The 18,150-nt window shown below is 42.3% G+C and overlaps 1 long non-coding RNA gene across 1 annotated transcript; it reads right to left on the minus strand.

The window, feature by feature from the left end:
- Positions 1-110: 110 nt before the first annotated feature.
- On the minus strand, positions 111-13,478 carry LOC144113114 (uncharacterized). Its single transcript, XR_013310621.1, has 3 exons — positions 13,123-13,478; positions 6,895-6,996; positions 111-544 (listed from the first exon to the last, which is right to left on the minus strand). It is a non-coding gene; the product is annotated as an uncharacterized LOC144113114 (long non-coding RNA).
- Between the last annotated feature and the right edge of the window lie 4,672 nt (positions 13,479-18,150).

Genomic DNA, 18,150 nt, shown 5'->3' on the forward strand with positions numbered 1-18,150 from the left:
CAGCTTAAAACGGGTTTGAGGTTTAGCAAAGATTTGATATTGGCAAGTGCATGGCATGCACCTAAATGTGCAAATCAGCTTGTGGCACATATGCAGCAAGGAAGATTGAAAATGCAGAGAATTCTAAGAACAAAATTACCAAAGGCACAAATTGCATCACTGTAATTAGTGGCAATTAAGCAGTCATCCAAAATTACAGAACAGTTTGACTCTCTTAGAGACGAATTTTAAATTAGTGCAGACTGCTTCATCTATTACACCTCTGCATATACAGCGGTTACTGAAATGTTAGCTAAACGGTCAGTTTAAAACATCTAAAGAAAGATGCTGTCATATACAAAAAAATGCTCCTTGCGTTGTTATTTGACATTAAGTAACTTTATCGTAGTATTAGTATTCGATAAAATGCACGTGCAGAACACTTACACACCCTGTTTTTCATTCATATCATACCATTTCCTGTAATGTGCTGGGGCAAGCTACTGGTGATCAGCAGTGTAGTGTTGCAGCTTTCGTTGTAGTGGAATCTGGATGTGAAGTGCATCTGAAAGAAGTGGTTAAATACATCATCATAACATATGCAAAACCAAAAAAAAATGCACAGCCCAAGGTTGAGTGCATGATGTTTTAAATTAGTAGCGAGGTTTTTGCTCCAACACATCAGTGATGCAAGTCAGTATTGCCAGAGGCACATCTCTGTATGCTGTGATGTATGCAGTGGGCATATAAGCAATCATGCCTTTGAGAGAGACAGTCAGTACACATGTTCCTGAATCAACTAAAATGACCTTTGGGAGGATTCAAATCATTTCACTTTTGCCCAATGCCATTGGCCAGATTTTAACTTTTATAAATTAGTTGGAAATGTGAAAAAATCTGGCTTTAAGACAATGCTGTGCATGCCATAACACCATAGCAGTTTCGACAAGTTAGTATTTCCACTGTTACAGAGAAAATGATCATGCATTCGACGCACATCCTTTTGAAAGCCTGTATGTCATGGAAGCTGTTAGGTGTTCATGATACTACAGTGAAGCCAGTCATGTTATAAAACCAAGCCCTTGTCGGCACAAAATAATCAAAGGTTTTCATTGCAAGAAGCATGGCTCCTGACTTCCGCTTTGCTCCAATGCAGGTTACGCTGACACTCTTCTTCACCTGGCTGATACCGGAATCGCTATCTCCCCCATGCCCATCAGCTCAGATGCTACCACTGCGACTGCCTGACAACGTCCCCTTCAACATATCTTTCATCCCTGCGCACCCGACGGAATCGCTCGCCTTCGGCCGTTCAACCCCATCGACAACTGCATCATCGCCCGGAAGGAATTTAAGCTGTGGCCTCTCCGTCCTCGGATTCAGTGGGCACGGGAACATTGCTAGAAGCATGGCTCCTGACTTCCGCTTTGCTCCAATGCAGGTTACGCTGACGCTCTTCTTCACCTGGCTGATACCGGAATTGCTATCTCCCCCATGCTCATTTGCTCAGATGCTACCACCTCCACTGCCTGACAACGTCCCCTTCAACATATCTTTCATCCCTGCGCACCTGATGGAATCGCTCGCCTTCGGCCGTTCAACCACATCGACAACTGCATCATCGCCCGCAAGGAATTTAAGCTCTGGCCTCTCCGTCCTCGGATTCAGTGGGCACGGGAACATTGCAAGAAGCATGGCTCCTGACTTCCGCTTCGCTCCGATGCAGGTGTGTACGTTTTCTTTGTACGCTAAAAAGAGCGATGACGTCTGCTTGCTGCTGTTCCCGTGCCCTGGGGTGCTGTGTGAAACTGTGTGTGATTGCTTTTCTATGGCTTTCCTACTCTTGTGCTCCGGCGACACAGAAACGAACCCCGGCCCCACCACTTGATCCCTATCAGAAATTGAATCGCTCCCCGAAGACCCTGCACAACAGATGACCGTAATTTTTCAACTGCTTAAAGATGTTCACGCCCGCTCATTGCAAATTTCGAAGTCACAAACTGAACTGACCACAAATATTAAATCCATTAAGGCTGGGCAGAAAAGCATCAAAACAAAAATAACTAACATTCAGAATCGTTTGGACGAACTAGAAGAGAAAGGGAAAGTTCTTGACACCTTCAGCCATGAATTTGCAGGCATGCAAGAATCAATTGAACGCTTAACTTCACAAAATAACTTTTTACAAAAATGCCTAGACGATATTGAGGACAGGTCGCGCCGCGATAATTTTATTTTTTCATGGACTGACAGATTCATCTGAAACGTGGCAACAAACTGAAAGCACACTGACCAATGCACTAACGAATGTTCTTGACTCGCTACCAAACGACCCATTTCAGCGTGTTCACCGTTTAGGGGTATTTTCCGCTAATAAATGCAGACCCATTATTGCCAAGTTTACCAACTACAAAATAAAAGAGTTAGTCCTATCACATCGCAATGATTTCAAGGAACACAAAATTTTAATAAGCGAGGGTTTTTCACCCGCCACTCGAATTGTGAGACGGAAACTTACCGAATTTGGAATCGGCCATCCGGGATCACCCAAATTTCGCTTTCGCTACAATAAGCTATACATACCTGGCAAATGCTTCATGTACAATCCATCTAACGACACAATCGATGAAATCGAGCTGCCATCTGAACACGCGCCTCAAGGATCAGTCGCTTCGCCACATGGGGCGTCCTAGGGGAGCGAGAGGGGCAGTGGTCATTCATCGCCATCTGATGTTATGATTCTTTATACTAACAACAGAAGTATCTTGAGTAAGAAAACTTCTCTTGCATCGGCAATCGCCACCTGTTATGCGCATTTCATCGCACTTACTGAAACTTGGCTATCTCAAATTCACGATAACGAACTATTTCACAACGCACACCGCTTCGCAGTATATCGCAATGACCGAACTAATCAGCGGGTAGGCGGCGTACTCCTTGCTATTTCGAAAGACATACCGTCATCATGCATCTACACTAATAGCGTCTTGGAAACTGTCTGGGCATCAGTTACTCTCGACCATCAGAAAATAATATTCGGCGTATGCTATCGTCCTCCTTCTTCTCAACGCTCGTTTATTAACGACCTTCTTGACGAACTTAACATAATACACACCAGATTTCCATCTGCTTCATTCTTTTTACTAGGTGATTTTAACTTTCTGACTATTTCTTGGATTGCCCAGCCTCCCACCCTATCTCAATTTTCATCTGATGCCAGTGATTTTATTGATTTATGCTCCCTTTTTTCACTTACCCAATTAGTCACTAACACTACGAGGATCTCTGTCAACGCAGCCAACACTTTAGATATGATCCTAACAAATCGAGCTGACTTTGCTTCAGCCATCACCTACTTACCTAACATAAGTGATTACTCTGCTCATTTTCAACATTAACACTGCCTGTCCTAAACCTGCAAGAAAGAAAAAAACCATACTAGATTATATTAGAGCAGACTTCGATGCCATTAACAATGAATTATCAGTTTTTACTCAAAACTTCTTCAGAAACTTTGACGATCGCTCTGTGCAAACTAACTGGGATATGTTCACAGCCAAAGTTCACGAACTAACTCAGAAATATGTTCCAAGACGCACCATCACTTCTAATCCTCAAACCCCATAATATACCGCCCATATAAGACGCCTATCTAACAGAAAAAAGTGCCGATATCGCACAGCCAGGCTATCACCATGTAACGCTCACTGGGACGCATACAAGACAGCTGCTCATGCCTATATAACTGAGCTTAAGCAAGCAAAAGATAACTTCCTTTCTAACACTTTACCTTCCATGCTGTCTACCAACATCAAAAAATTTTGCTGCGTCGTCAACCCGCATACCGAAGAATCTATTAACTTAACAGATGCGTCAGGTGACCCTATTCCGGCTCATTTATGTGCATCAGAACTTAAACTTTTGTTCAGAACTTCTCACGCACATCAAACACCAACCATCCCGTTCCACTCCGGTATAATTTCCCAACTATGCCTCAAATTGTCATCGATTCATCTGGCGTTGCTAAACTTATTGATGCCCTACAATTTCATTCATCACCCCGTTTTGACTCCATTCATGCAAAATTTAAAAAAATACAATTGTCTACAGTTCCTTAATACTAACAAAAATTTTTCAGCAGACTCTCGATAGTTCCATTCTGCCAACACAATGGAAAGTCGGGAAGGTGGTTCTATTATTCAAATCAGGAAATAGAACATCCCCAACAAATTATCACCCCATCTCGCTCATTAGTATTTGTTGCAAACTATTAGAACATGTCATCTTCACTAACCTTGTGAACTTTCTCGAGTCTAATTCGTTTTTTACACCCGCACAGCATGGCTTTCGGAGGTCATTTTCTTGTGAAACCCAACTTGCCAGCTTCGCCATCAAACTTCACCATATTTTAGATTGCGCATCAGAAGCTGACTGCATTTTCCTAGATTACTCGAAAGCATTCGATAAGGTATGTCACCGCTTACTATTTTTAAAGCTAACCCAACTGAATATTGACTACAATGCTCTGAAATGGGTTGAATACTTTCTTCTTAACCGATCGCAGTTCGTTTACGCTAATAATTTTAATTCACCTTTCAGCAAAGTTTACTCGGGCGTGCCACAAGGGTCAGTGCTTGGGCCCCTTTTATTTCTTATTTACATCAATGATCTCCCTTCCATTGTATCATCTAACATTCTTTTGTTTTCTGACGACTGTGTTGTTTTCCGTGAAATAAAATCCCCCTACGATGCTAACATTCTCCAGCGTGATCTATATAACATTTCTCTTTGGAGTAATGAATGGCTAATGGAACTTAATACTAATAAGTGCAAAATTATGCGAATACCAAGAAGTTCCAACTCTCCGCCTGTGTACTACCTAAATAGCATTGCCTTGGAAGCGGTTACTTCATATAAATACCTGGGTGTTCATATTTGTGCTGACCTTAACTGGACGCGCCATATTCAGTACATTGCTAACAAAGCTAACTGCATGTTGGGCTACGTGCGCCGTAACTTTTCCAAAACTCCATCTTCTTTGAAATTATGGCTTTATAAAACACTAATACGTTCTAATCTGGAATGTGCCGCAGCGATATGGGATCCGCATCATGAAAAACTGATAACTTTGCTTGAGCTGGTTCAAAATAATGCTGCTCGTTTTATCCTGTCAAACTTTAACCGTACCGCAAGTGTAACAAGCATGAAAGCTAATCTTTCTTTACCTCTTTTAGCATCCCGCCGGCAGGCAATTCGTTTTGAGCCTTTTTCATAAACTATACTATCACCCCACGCTTCGCGATTCCTTCATTTCGTCCCCCAGATACGTGTCAAATTGCATTGATCATCGTCACAAAGTTGGCATTGAATCATGTAACACTAAAACGGCATTTCAGTCTTTCTTGCCTCGTACATCACGTGAATGGAACCGCCTTCCCGCAGATATCGTCGACATAATTGATAACCAGCATTTTCGTTCTGCACTAGCTAACATTGTATAACTGGAGAATGATAATATTTGTTCTGTAATATGCATTGTATCTATTTATGTATTTTTTTTTGTAACCACTCCCCTCTTTAATGCCTTTGGCCCTGAGGGTTCAATAAATGAAATGAAAATGAAATATCCTGAAGAAGCACCATTAAGTAACTGCTAACAGATACAAATTCCTTCATGCCTTGCCACTGCCATATACATATAAGGGTAGCCGTAGAAGATATGATTATCTTCACCTTTTAGGGGAATCATGGGGCTTACTGAAAACAGTAACTCGCAGTAAAAAGAGTGGGTGCTTAGGCTACCTTTACACAAAAGCACTTTTCTTGTGAACACCAGAGGCTCATTGCAAATAGTTCTTACTGTGCTCTACATTTGGATTTGGTGTTATACTATAACACGATAATGGAAACAAAAAAAAAGGTTAGTTATTCAGGCTATTGTTTCTTAACTTTTACCAAAGGCACAATTATAACATTCTATTACAATCTGATGAGAAACAACCAGCATCAATATTAATGTAGATGTTTGCTGCAACATACATGATGTTGAATAACAGCACATGACGTCGAAATAAAGGCATTTGTATTTGTATACAGCATCAACATGACAGGCCTGTTGAATGGAAAATATATTTTTGCCCATCAAAAGTGCATGCATTCTTGCAAGAAGTTAGAAAGAGAACCAAAGCTCAGACAGTGTATCAGACAAGAGAATGCATAACACAATACACTGATGAGATGTCTATCAACAACTGCGTTGTGCAAGGGTATATGTGACTATCATTCAAGAGCTGCAGAAGATAAGGAGTAAGTGCAATTTTATTGAGGCCCAGTTTCAAATTTTGAGCGCAATGGCTGCCATTACTTGACCAACAAAATGAAAGTTCAACAAATGTACGGGTGGTCGAAATTAATCAGGAGCCCTCTATTACATTGTCCATTATTGCTCATGTGCAGATTTGGGATGTTATACTTCATATATTATAATGTACCATAGCTGAAGTGGAATGACTACCTCTTGACAAGTCCCAGAGCTCAGTGACAAAATGGGGCAAGTTTGATGTTTCCCTTGTTTCATTCCTTTACACATCCTGTAATAATCATGTGGTTATTCAATTTAATTTTCCATGCTGTAGTATCAAGTCACTTGAGTGCTCCATTTCTACAGTCTCCATCACTTCTTAAGCAACTACTGTCAGGTAATTGCTTATTTTTCACAAAAATGAGCTATTACCTTAAATGTTGCATAAATGGGACATAGCTTAAAAGCTACTTTGTATGCTTTGAGGAACTGAAAAAATTAAATTATTCCAGCTGCCTTTTCCCAATGGTTGGAATGAGTGGTGGCTTTGCTCTATGACCTTCATCAGGCCTTAGTGTACTATCATATCAAAGCACAAAAAAAAAGTATCTCACTGTGTGCCTCATGACATGACACTTGTTCACCATCCATCCATCCCTTGGCACTTCATGGTTCCTGAATGCGTTCAAGAATATTGGTCAGCAAATGTGCAGCATCTGCAATAAAAAAAAGCACTGCTTTCTTAACAGAAAGCAGCAACTAAAGTCGTCATACACAAATGCTCAAGAACTAAACTTCTCCTTTTGACTGCCCAAGAGTAGTAGATTGACTATAAAATGTAGCATGTGCTTAATTCAATGCAAAAGAATACAATGATTGACCAATGTCACTTCAGATAGAGGTGGAAAAGCACATGCAAAATTTATGAACGCAAACTTAACAAGTGACGAGATATAGGGTTACAAGACAAGAGCATCTGTGGTTAAAAACTGAAATATGTTCGTTCACTTCAAAGGTGCAGTGCTGCTCCTGAAATTTTAGAACAAAATGCTCACCTTCTTACACGTTTGCCTAACCAGAGCTGTTGCCACAGGTGGCTACTGCCAAACCCAATTGTGATGAGTGGGAGCATAAAAAATGGATTTCACTGATATTCTTTGGACAGTTTCAACATTTAAGTAATTGTTTGCATCGACAGTCATTTTACCATCATTTCACTGCAGTCCAGCTATGCCACGCCATTCACAGCAGATTTATGTGACATGAACAGCCTTTCACGACGTAAAGGGATAAGCATACTATCCTTATTTTGTTTTACAGCAATTTTTACTAACGTGAAACCTGAACTGTTAGATTTATTGAGGTTTTTATTTCTATATGACAAAAAGTTGTTTGCGGTGCAGCTTCATCAAAGCAAAGTCAGCGAAGTCGAATTGCTAGATATACCCACAGTCACGTTAGTCAAGGCTAAGAGGTTAATGCAAGGTAAATGCGTGCAGCTGTACGAGCAGAGTGCATTTGAGTGAACGGAAACTTTGGAATAGTTTTTGTTTTTCTGTGTCCACTGCATGTGTCTGGTGTGCTGCATCGTTAGCGTGTGTATGTGTGCGTGGTCCGTATGCCACATTAGAGTGTAAAGCTATACTTATCCTCGCATATAGCATCGATGCGTGGTTCTAGGTTGTCCAGAATGTTAGCCACAACTTCATAAGCGTAAAGGTCAGTCTTGTGCTGTAATGTTGGCCCTCCACCAGAAAGATTTGAAGGCCAAGAAAAAGCTGCTCTCTCTCATACAGCCAGGAACTGCAGGACTGAAAGTACCTGGTGAAGGACCTGCAATGAGCATTTTGGTTTGCTCGGTGAATAAACCTATCAGTGGTATCTGTTGCACATTGACCCTTCAGGAAGCACCATCAATCGATACCTGAAGACGAAAACTGTTTTGCTGCACCCCGGCATCTCGCATCCAGCGCTACTTACATGGGCATTAAATATTCACATTTCAATTCCACTTGTGGCTTAACTGTCACAAATATTATAGCCACATCATTGTCAGATGCCATCCGACTGCTGAGTGCTGAACACTTTTATCATACCTGTTGTTTTGAAGGGCAGGGGGGGGGGGGGGGGGGGGGGGGGGGAGGAGATTAAGTACTTAGCTGCTTTAGCTGCCCAGTTTGAAGCTTATTTAGAAAATATGTACCAGAATTGCCTATACGCCCCTGTTGGATGCATTGTCAAATTTGCGTTTCTTTGGCAGAATGTTATTGCTATTGTGCTAGCATAGGCTTGATAACTGTCATTGCACTGCATTTCGTGCATTTCCTTTCCATACCTCATGCATATAGCTCTCACTACCTTTTACTTCTAAATGGCCTGTGCTCCCCTTGTGTACCCCTTCCTTCGCCTCCTCAAAAACAATTCTTATTTTCGATAGCCACACCGAGTTCTTTGCAAAGTTAGCTTCTCCTCGCAGCAAATGAGTCTGGTGGTTGAGGTTGCTGTAGTTGTACTGAAAAGCAGTGCAAAAAAAAGATGGCGTGGCACTGTATTAGTATTTTCTATTCGGAAGAATAGAACGTGAAGTGCGCTCTGAAGGCGATAAATAATGGGGAGATGATTAGAGGGAAGAAAATGCGCTGTATTGATGCGAATATAGCATTCTGCATGGTATGTGCGGATCTCAGTTTTTCACACTCAGTTGCCTTGCAAGAAAAGTATATGATTTGTCTAATGAGCTGTCTTATATTGCTTTTGTTAGGGAGGGCACATGCATGTTGTGACACTTCGAATTAACAAGGCTGGTTACAAAGCAAAAAATTGATCTATCCAATGAGCTGTCTTGGGCAATCTTACTTGCTCTGGAACGCAATTTTAGGTAGAAGTCAACTTCTGGGAAGTTTGCTGGTAATTTTCCTCAGGTTAGGACTCTTTTAATGAATCTTGGACAGTGCAGGTAATAAAAGATGATCTTCAATCCACACAATAGAAACAAGAACTATATCATAACTTCATTTAAAAACGAAAACACTGTTAGGACATAGACAGATTCAGGTTCCACTTGCGCAGATTAAATAACTTGATTCATGCCATCAAGCAAGGTTACTGGAGTGACTTGTTTAATTCTGAAATTTTTCAAAGATCTGACCTTGTGCAGCAAAAACAGAGTTTGATAATTCGTAGTCCAGATTCTCGCGAAGACGTTGTTGAGCTGATCACTTAAAAAGTCAATGTGCTAACAGGCAAGCTACCAGCTGACTTTTTCTGGATTACTTGTATAGTCTTTATTCGGTGAAAATGTTTTGGCCTGTGCATCCACAGCCTCTAGCCTCCAGAAGCTACACCCACCACCCACCTCCACCCTCGGAGGCCTACAGCTACTATAGAAGCCAACGCTGCACCGTAAAAAAACAAGAGATGGTGAAATCAAATTCAAATGTGCAATGGGAAGGTGATCATTCTAAAAGTGAAGCAAAATTTTAAATCAATAGTGCTAACACAATTTTTCGCATTACACCATATGATCGCCCACAGATTTGTTCAGTGATGACTTCATTGGTCTGGCAATCCTGTGGTGTTAGATTACTGAGGCTGTAGCTGACAGTGCAATTGTTACATCCCCTGCAGTTCAAGGGGTTACAGAAAATATCATAGCACTGAAGAACAGAAAGTCTACTGATGTAAGTGAACTGTGAATTAAAAAGTATTAAACATGGCTCCAAATTCATAATATAAGAAGACAACACAGGGAAATTGCTAGGGGTTGATTCAATATCATGAAAGCGACCATGAGCGCCTGTGTCATCTGCATTCATCGTTCTGCCTCCATAATTTCTCCAGCATTTCCTTCACGCTACTGCTAACTTATTTCTAAATGGTATTTACACAATTGAAATGAATGAATAAAAGGAATGCCTGGTAGGTTGCAAAATGTTTGGCCATAACATCAGAGAGAATAATATGGGGTGAAATGCTTGGGAAAAGGGTCCTGGATCAAACAATTGCATTAACGGGCCAGTGATTCGTTCAACCGTTAAACAACCCTAAATCCGCCTCGTGGGGTAAAAGCCCACTTCTGGCCCTTTTACCAAAGTGGTGACTTTCAGGTAGATGGTCGGCCTCGCATAGAGGATTTGATCACCAGCGCCGCTGGGTACCCACCGGTTTTCTAATGGGGACGATTTTCCCCCACCTGGTGCTCTGCCTTTCTAGGGTGAAATGCTTGGGAAAAGGGTCTTGGACTGAACAGTTTAGTTTTATTCAGCCTAGCACTTGGGGTGACAAGTATTGAAAATTCATTGCAACTTGTGATTTTTAGTGTTTCGAAGAATGCTTATTATGATATAAATCTAAAAGACGGAGCCCTAAACAACTGAATAAACTAGTTGGTACACTAAGCAAACTTAGATTCTGTCTCCAACAAAATATCAAACAGCTTATTTATGATTTTTTTCTAATACACTTTGGCTGCTGCAACTGTGTATCAGTGTGCATAATCATCAATTCAAAGTATGATGCCTAGCTCAAAGCAACCTTAAAGCACCTTGATATACATTCTGTAAACAAATATCATGAGATAACATTGCTAAAGCAATATCAGACACCTGTTAAGCACAGTGGTGCATTTCGTGAACACCTATCAGAATTAGCTGCGAATGCCATGCCGTTTTACACGAAAAAGAATGGCAGGTCATTCCATGAAGGTGAACTAAGGCCACTAAATGCTTTGATACGAGTTAAATGCATTAGACAACAGAAACTGCTCACAGAAATGCGTACAAATCTGAAGTGTTATGCTGATAGACAGAAAAAAAAAGCCAAAGCATAGGATTATAATTCCTTCATAGTGCTTGGCTCATTTCTTGTTCCCTTGTATCAAGATATGGTTCTCATTTTGCTTGCATACCTCCATTACTCAGCATAGATTACAGGTTCCAGTTGCTTTTGCCTTTTTCTAGTATGAGTGAAATCCAAATGCTGTGCATTTTGTACATGCATCATGAGTACATGTCAAAGGATACGAAAAGTTGCATTAGCCAATTTCACATACATTCTGTGTGTTAGAGGCATTGATACATTCACGTGCAATTAGCTGTTAGCATTGATATGTGCATGCTTAGTCATATAAAATGAAATCTTTGTTGTAGGAAAAACATGACTGCATCCAAATTACATGAGAGTCTATTGCTAAGGAACAAAAAAAATTTAACGCCAGCCATAAAAAAGGATGGTGGGGACATCAAAAAAAACAGCACTGACTCACGAGCACTGGAACACTCAACACAAACTGCTGAAATCTACACTTTGACTTGTGCCTCCCCATGCTTTTCCAGTGTTTTGTACTAGCATTTATGAGGACCTCTCTCTGTTGTACATAAAAATCAAGTCTGCAAGATGCAACAGCAGTATACAAGCAACTACTACTTAAATTTCCACTGAACCTTCATCCTTTTTTTCTTAGTTCGTCACCTAGCGCTGCTAGTTATCCTATAAGGATGCCTTGTACCATCCCATTATTGTGCCATTGATTACTCTTGGCAGCTGTAACTTGTTTAGCTGTATACATTGATTGCTAATAAGCCTGCTATACAAGATTGTTTAGTACCCTCCCTACAATGGAGGCAAAATACAAAAACTTAAGTCAGATTTTGGTCTCACTCCAGCAATTTGAAGTTGCTGAAGTACCTATAAATCTGAAGCCTTCCAATATGGTATGTGCAGTAGCCTAAATTTGGCGAATTGTACATTTAGAAGCCACAGTCGCATTTCATGCAAGTTGTACTCTCAGTTGCTGTCATTTTTTGTCATTAATGTTACTTTCTTTAACTACTCCCATCTACAGCTTAGCTTGAGTAACTGAATTCTAGGCAGCACAAAACGGTGTGTCCTTTCTGAATTGCTGTATTTTTATGGCCTTTGCCTTAAGGCCATCAGCTCATATTAGCTTATGAAAGCATTCTGCACCAGGTTGTTGTATGACAGAACTATGAAAAAAGTTATGTTGACCTCCCAGAGTAAAAAATGGTAACGACTGCAATGCAGCGAGTTTGTGGTGTCACATCTGAGTAGCTGGTAAATACAATGATGTGGTTGAGAGCGGCAGATTATGGTCAAAGACCTCTCCTGGACTCCGTTTCAGAAGTGTTGCCGAGCAGCCAGTGCCATTTCATCGATGCTACCCTACTTTGCATGCTCTGCTTGACTTTGCCTGTCCATAGCTGCCAGTTGTTAACTTCAGTAAATGTAAAGTGAAACAAGTGAGCGCTGAGCCCGCCGACTACGCCAGAAGCTTTGACCCTCCTTTCTTTATGGGATTTATTACTAACGCCTATAAGAGACAGAATATTACCAGTCTCACGGCAGCTTAACTTGGAGCTGATAAAGGTTAGGGGAACGTGCGCCCCATAGCGCTGCTTCACTGGATGTGCAGTGCCGATTAGATATGGTAGCTCGATCGACGACTGAACGCACTTAGGTAAGCGATCGGTGGCTTCATGGCTTGCACGGTCTGCAAGCTGTGAAGCAATGCAGAGACCGCTTCTTAATTTCGAAGCATGTGCGGAACGATCGGACGTGCAGGCAGACTTGCCGCAGCAGCGCCATGTTCTGTCCAGGCCGAATGAAATGCTAACAGGGCAAGCAACGAAAACAATAAATCAAATGCGCGCAGAGACCCTCTCTCCTGAACAAGCCAAACTTATACCGTATGGCACACTTTCTCGAATACTAAATGGGTCCAACTGACACACACAACAAATTTCTTGTCTGCTTCTGAAGCGCTAATTTCTTGCACTTTGCACAGCAGGTGACGCGCAAAAAACATGTGAAAAACATGGACATACCTTTGACTGAAAAAAACTTCTGACTACAAACAAAATTACAACAGCAAGCGCATTAACGCTGACATCGGTAGAAGAGTCTTCTCAACATTATCGTAGTAAACGTTCCATTGTTTTCACAAGTGTCAAAAAAGGGGCAAACGCATTATCCTGCACTGCAGATGTACGAGACAGTTGTCGTATTCGATGGCGAGATTTCTCCTATTTTTGTCCGGTTCCTATCAGTTAGTACGAACTACTGTAATCTTCAACCAAGCGCTATATTTTCTCCTCCGAATTCAAAAACTGCAAATGAGCGAAATGGTGACTTTCATTCATTGCAAAACACACTGCACCTGAACAGTAACAGTGCAAGTCTCTTAGAGTGTAACATCTACAATAAAGACCAGCCGTTAAAATTTCAATTAAAATACTAATAATCAAAACAAAATTTATCAGTGTTTTAAATTTTAACCACGAAACACTTAGTTACGTTATTAAATGTGGCTAGACTTTTTTGAACACTAGTGTGGCCAGATTTCAAACTCAAAATATGCATTACAATTCTTATATAAATCTCTGATAAAAACAAATTATCATTTTTTATAAAATTTAAATGCTGTTGCAATAATTTTGCATTTCAACACGTTTTGATAATTAGTATTAAACACAGTGTTGCCGAACGTCCAATTGTAAGTTTGTAGTGGCCAGATTTTGCTGTACATAATTATCAAAATTATTTTTGCTTACATTATTGAAATTACTTTCTTTTACGTCAAAACAATTTTTGTTATCACACAGGTTATTTATTTTATTTCAAATGCTGATTTAGGAGTAAATTTCTTAAAATCGACTTGAGTCGATCGCAGTCATCTACAAATGTGTACTTCCCATTATAATTTTTTGCGTAATAAACAAAAGCTTAAAAAGCATCAAGTGATAAATTTTACGCAGTAAGCCACTTCAATCTTTGTGGCACTGTGTAGTATTTGTGGTGAAAAACCCAACAGCGCCATTGTAGTGCTTACAGTGTCTTGAGCGCTGTTGTTTCGCTTTCGCAAAAAGAACCCACAATTCTCATTGCAGAGCCAGTTTATGGGGGGAAAAAATGTCTCCAGCTCTCGTGACTTGCTCACTCTTAGCGCAGCATGTTACCTGTGCCAACTTACTGTGACAGTTGCCTAGCATAGCCAAAGAAAAAAATATATGGAGAACTGATCTATGTGTTATTATTGCGTGCATAAACAGCTGGGGTGCCCGTAATATTTATCCGCGGTTTCACGTAGATGAACAGCTCAACGGCTGTTCGACGGCCCAAATGGCTGAGCGCCGGGCAGTATGAGCCGAACAAATAAAGCTGTTAACAGGCCCGTATGCCTGTTTAGTTCGAAGCATGTGCGGAATGGCCGGACGTTCAGGCAGAGTTTGGGCAGCAGCGCCATGTGCATTCTAGGCCGAATAAAACGCAAACAGGGGCACATAAATCTGAACGGCGCGAAGGACACGATCACAGGAAATACAAGGGGGACAGGAAGAGCGCCTGTGATTATCTCCTTCGCGCCATTCAAATTTATACAGCGTGTTTCACCTTAGACTTTACACATTTTTTTAAATAGGCTTTTTGCGTTAGAAAAACACTTTTTTCTGCATAGCACTGTCAGCGGTGTATCACATCAGAATACGGCTAAGACGGGCTAACTGGCAGGGTGGTTAACTAATATTGAAAAGCTAATTTTGTAAGTATTACTGTTAGGCTACCCCATCGAAAGTGACCATCCATATCAGTTTTTAGAATTTCGAAAACGCGGTTACCCTCGGCGCTGTGGCGCAACAAATTTTGGATATTTCGACGAGTTGCGTGCACTGGAGAGGTTGCTTTGTCTGCAAGCTTCTTGAAAGCGCGTGTATATATTAGCGCAATGTATACCGCAGCGGTGGCCTAGTGGTCTGAGCATCCGCCTCGCAACCGGGAGGTGCGGGGTTCGATCCTCAATGTCGCCGGGTACCCACCGGTGATAAAATGGGCACAAGCTTTCTCCTGCCTGGTGCTCCGCTTTGTTAGGGCGAAATACTTGGGAAATGGGTCTTTGACCCAGCCTTGAGTAAACGAAAATACCTTGTACCACGGTGATCTCTGCCCACGGATGCCTTTGCGCCATAAAATTCCACCCTCATCATCACCATTTCGGCGCAATGCAGTCAAAATCTGTTCGGCCACAGCGCCGAGGGTAACCGCGTGTTTTCGAAATTCTAAAATTTGATATAGACATTGCTTACGGTGGGCTGCACGCCTGTAAATAATTAATGTATAAAGTTAACTATTCGATACTAGTTAGCACATCTTAGCTGTGTTCTGATGTGCTACACGACTGAACACAATATAGTGTTAATCTAACTAACAGAAACTATTTTTAAAAGTTGTGTAGAATCTTAGCAGAAACTTCGTGTATCATGAACCAGCGTACTATTTAGCCCTACAGACTTTAACTGGGCAAAATATTTACGGCTGGAAATGAGATAAGGCATGGTTATCATACACGAAGAGTGGCTATCATAGCTTCGAACTGAAAATCAAGTGTGCTTATTTGATCTCAGAAGTGAATATCATCTCGCTACGACTTTCAGCTGTCCTGGTACAGCGAAAATCTAGCAGAGCGGCGATCCCAATTTCGGTAGGTCATCCCATGCTTGCCACATGCAACTGGTCATCTAAATAGTCACCACCTGGTTATGGCCGATCCCCCTTGTGGGTATGTGCCATTGTGTGAAGTCAACAACAACAACAGTCGACAGTGTGCACTAGGGGATAAGAAGGTCAGTTCCAGGTGGAGCTTGCATTTCTAGTTTTGTTTCCTTTATGGGGGTTTAACGTACCCAAAGCGACTCAGGCTATGAGGGACGCCCTAGTGAAGGGCTCCGGAAAATTTCGACCACCTGGGGCTCTTTAACGTGCACTGCCATCGCACAACACACGGGCCTCTAGAATCCCCCCTCCCCCCCCCCCCCCCTCCAGTAAAATAGGACCTCCGCGGAAGATGAAGAAGACAGCCCGCGACCGCTAATAACACATTTTAATATCAAATATAAATAAAGTTTTTCCTCCTCCTCCTCCGCGGTTGGCCAGATTCTAAGACGGACTGCTGCCGGTCCAAATCACACAATGATAATCTGGGCTCCTGGCCACCAGGGTCATACGAGGCAATGAGGCGGCTTATGCGCCTGCCCGAGCGCTTACACACCGGGCTCCTCATATCCCAGCTCATATGGCTCAGAAGCTCATCAGGCGCTCTTGCGGTTCAGCGAAATTTTAACTCATTATTGCTACAGCCACCGCCTCTACCCGGCCCCTGCCAAGGGGCTGAGTAAGGCGGAGGAGCGAACTCTGCGGCGCCTGCAGACAGGAACTCTTCTCTGTCCTGCCGTAGTGGAACACTTTGATCCGAACATAGATCGGCGCTGCCCGCAATGTGGTGAGCTCTGCGACATCTTTCACATGGTGCGGGAATGTACTCAGAAACTTCACCTTCGCCCTTCCCCTAACCCCACCCGAGAAGCATGGGAGACTGCCCTCCTCAACTGCTCCACACTGGAGTTCTGAAGGGCTCTGGTAAAGCGGGCGCTATATGGGGCCTCGTCGTGCGGTGTCCCGGTCTAAGAATACCGACCATGCAGCGGGGTTTCCTGATCCCCAACCCTTCTAAGCATTAAAAAAGTTTTTCAAAACCACCACCCGCGTCTTTCGGGTCAGCAGCCCAGAGCCATAACCGCTGAGCCACCGCGGCGGCTTTCTGTCTTCAGCCTCTTCAGCCGACGGCTATCGCCATGAACGTATATGGGATTGCCACTGTGTTGGTTGAACTTCTTTCACGATGCTCGGAGGCGGCTGGTCGACGCAGTTGATTCAAAAGATGGTGGGCTGTGCAGTTGATGATGGCCTTCAGATTACCACTTAGCCTTTGAGCTTGCGATCTCGACACTTTCGAAGATGCGGTGAGAGCACGATGCCTGCCGCTCCACAGCCATTTGGATGAGACGTCCGACAAGAGCTGTACAGTGGACGTGAATTGAAGAAAAAAAATTGGCTGGGGTTCAACGTGGCTTGAACCTAAATATACGAGCGAAAGCTCTGTTAAGCATGGTATCCACTGTGTCAAGGTCAAGAGTCAAGGTCAGGTACCCAATGGTCATACTACCATAGCTTGCACCATACCACCACGCAGTTAAGTTCAGTTAGACCTTGTAAGGTATCGAAGATCATAGCCATATGATCGCGTGGCTATACTGCCATAGCTTGGGCGATACCTCCACGCAGTTAAGTTCGATTTGATCTTGTGAGACACTGAAGGTCATTGTCTCATCCACATCGAAATCTGAAGTTGTACATCAAGTAGTACAGCTCTGGCTCTAAAGAAAAAAAAAGTCCACAGGTAATGGGCCTTACCTGAGCCAGCAGTACTCCCATGGGGCCGACGTGTTCCACTCCTTTTGCTTTTTAGTGCTTCATTGCTTGACTGCTACTCCTGGAGAAGCGCGTTGCCTTCGTGCTGCATTAAGCCGCTGACATGCAAAAAGAAAACAGAGAAGCAATCTGCAGCTTCCGTCAAGTTGAGATATTTTGCGAGCTCGATTTCATTCGAACTACACTGTCACACTTACCAGAGTTAGCTGCGATTAGGAAACCGCAGGAAATGTCATTTCTCGCACAAATGAGTATTTTCATGTTGGTTTTGTGGTATTAAACTACTAAAATTGAATCAAAGCTACAAATTAGCCCATGGAAGTGTGAGATTAAACGCTCTGCAAGCAGAAGCACGCGCTCTGATTAGTTAACAGCTCTTGCGCTTCGGCATAAGAGGGCAGAGAAATCAGTCTATTGCAATATCTTGCAGCTCTTCAGTAGTCTCGATTGCTGCCTTTAGTGCGGTGCAAGTTACGTAGACCGACCGCGTAAATAGCAGGAGATGGAAAATTATGTACAGTGTAACGGCGGCATCCTTATGATAGCCGTGAAAACGAGGCGACCACCAGAAATGGCACATACAAAAAGCAAAG

This window comes from Amblyomma americanum, chromosome 1 (assembly GCF_052857255.1).
Source record: "Amblyomma americanum isolate KBUSLIRL-KWMA chromosome 1, ASM5285725v1, whole genome shotgun sequence".
In the NCBI taxonomy this organism is placed as follows: domain Eukaryota; kingdom Metazoa; phylum Arthropoda; class Arachnida; order Ixodida; family Ixodidae; genus Amblyomma; species Amblyomma americanum.